Here is a 1694-nt window from a genome sequence, read left to right on the forward strand (position 1 = left end):
AATAGTAGACAATTATGGCGTGGAAAAAATGTAAGTGATAGGAGCGGGCGTGACTTGACGGAAATCCTTTATCGTAGGAATTGAAGCTATAAAAACTTTGCTTTTTCCACGTGGTAATTTATTTTGTCCGACAATGGTTTCGTTACATCGTAACATTTCAAGATTACGTGGTAATCAAAATAGTTCGTATAAACTAAATCAAGAAAGCTTAACCTCATTGAGTTTAGCGGAGACAGCCGCAGCAGTCCGGAAACATTGATCAGCATTCCTAAATACCATAACCTTCGACCACCGATAGCGCATGAAAACCTAAGTGTAGAATAGAAGCGAAGGAATGGAAACGTAATTTAAAAAATTAAAAGAAGGAATATGGTTTGCAAAAGTGCCTCTATGAAACGCACCTTACAATGCTTTCGCGGGTAAATAGCTTCTCCCACTCAGAATGGCTATTCGTTCGATACCTAGATTTGCCAATGTTATTCCATGTCTCTTCCCCATTAGCCTAACTAATTGGTCCGGTCACTTCACACAAAATCACCGGTCCACTTATTGCTGCTGATTGCTGTAGTAACATATCCACTGTCAAGGTCAGCATCAAGACCTGAGTTAATTCTGGGAGGGAGTATTTTCTTGAACCGGAGTTGAGAAATAAACATTGTGAATGAATAAAATGACTAGAATCCATTAATTTTCAGCCGAGTATCGTGTAACATTTTTTAAACCTCACGAGGTATAGAACTTCCCAAAATCCTATGCTGCGTCTTGTTGACTAATTGATGATGTATGCAATGTGAATGTAACGGCAGGTGAAGTGAATGGGGAATATGAAAGATACCATGTGATTTATTCACTCCGAGGCGTCGGTGGTGTAATGGTCAGCATAGTTGCCTTCCAAGCAGTTGATCCGGGTTCGATTCCCGGCCGACGCACTTTTTTTTCATTCTCTGTTAAGTTAGTAGTACTGAGCTTATTGTATATTAATATAAATGAGCTTATTATTAATAGTTATTGCTGAAATTGCCATTATTGTGAAAATACGCATCAAAATAAATTGTAATTGCACTTTTTTACAATTACTTTAATGCGTACGACGTGTTACGGCCTACGAATCCATCATCTGGTACAATACTTGATGAGGTCTTGTTTCGATTAGCCTTCATCCATTCACAGAGCATGCCAAACACCACTGTAGGTGTTTTGTAGGGTAATATGTAGATATGCGCATTAAAAAAGTATGGAAAAATTGTAATTACATTTTATTATAATGCGTCGAACTTCGAGTACATCACGCCAAAATCGGTTTAATTTATTTTGAGATTCGCCAGTATGAAACAACTTAGCTATCACGTTTGAATTCGTAGTAGGGTTATTCCATGTTGTTGCAATGGGGTTGGGTGAGGGTTGAAGGAGAGGGAGATTGAAGGGGGGGACAGGGGAGGCGGTCGAAAGTCACAATTCATATGCATGCATACCTCTGAGGTGGGAGAGGCTAGAAATTTGTGGGTGTCCCCGGAGCGGAGTTGAGGGGAGTGGTTTGAGGGAGTGCCTTTTGGAATGGGTTGGGGGGTGGGGGGGGGGGGAGAACAATGGGAATTCCGAGGGGGAGGGGACAACAATGAGGAGAGAGAGAGAGAGCTCATTTGGGCGCAGATAAGGAAAGGGGGAAAGAGCAGCGTCTTTTGTCATCCCAATGA

General features: G+C 41.3%; 1 non-coding gene across 1 annotated transcript; it reads left to right on the forward strand.

Moving 5' to 3' along the window:
• The first annotated feature begins 857 nt into the window (after positions 1 to 857).
• On the forward strand, positions 858 to 929 carry Trnag-ucc. The gene has a single exon. It is a non-coding gene; the product is annotated as a tRNA-Gly (tRNA).
• Positions 930 to 1694: the final 765 nt, after the last annotated feature.

The sequence above is a fragment of the Ischnura elegans genome, chromosome 2, assembly GCF_921293095.1.
Source record: "Ischnura elegans chromosome 2, ioIscEleg1.1, whole genome shotgun sequence".
NCBI classification, from domain to species: domain Eukaryota; kingdom Metazoa; phylum Arthropoda; class Insecta; order Odonata; family Coenagrionidae; genus Ischnura; species Ischnura elegans.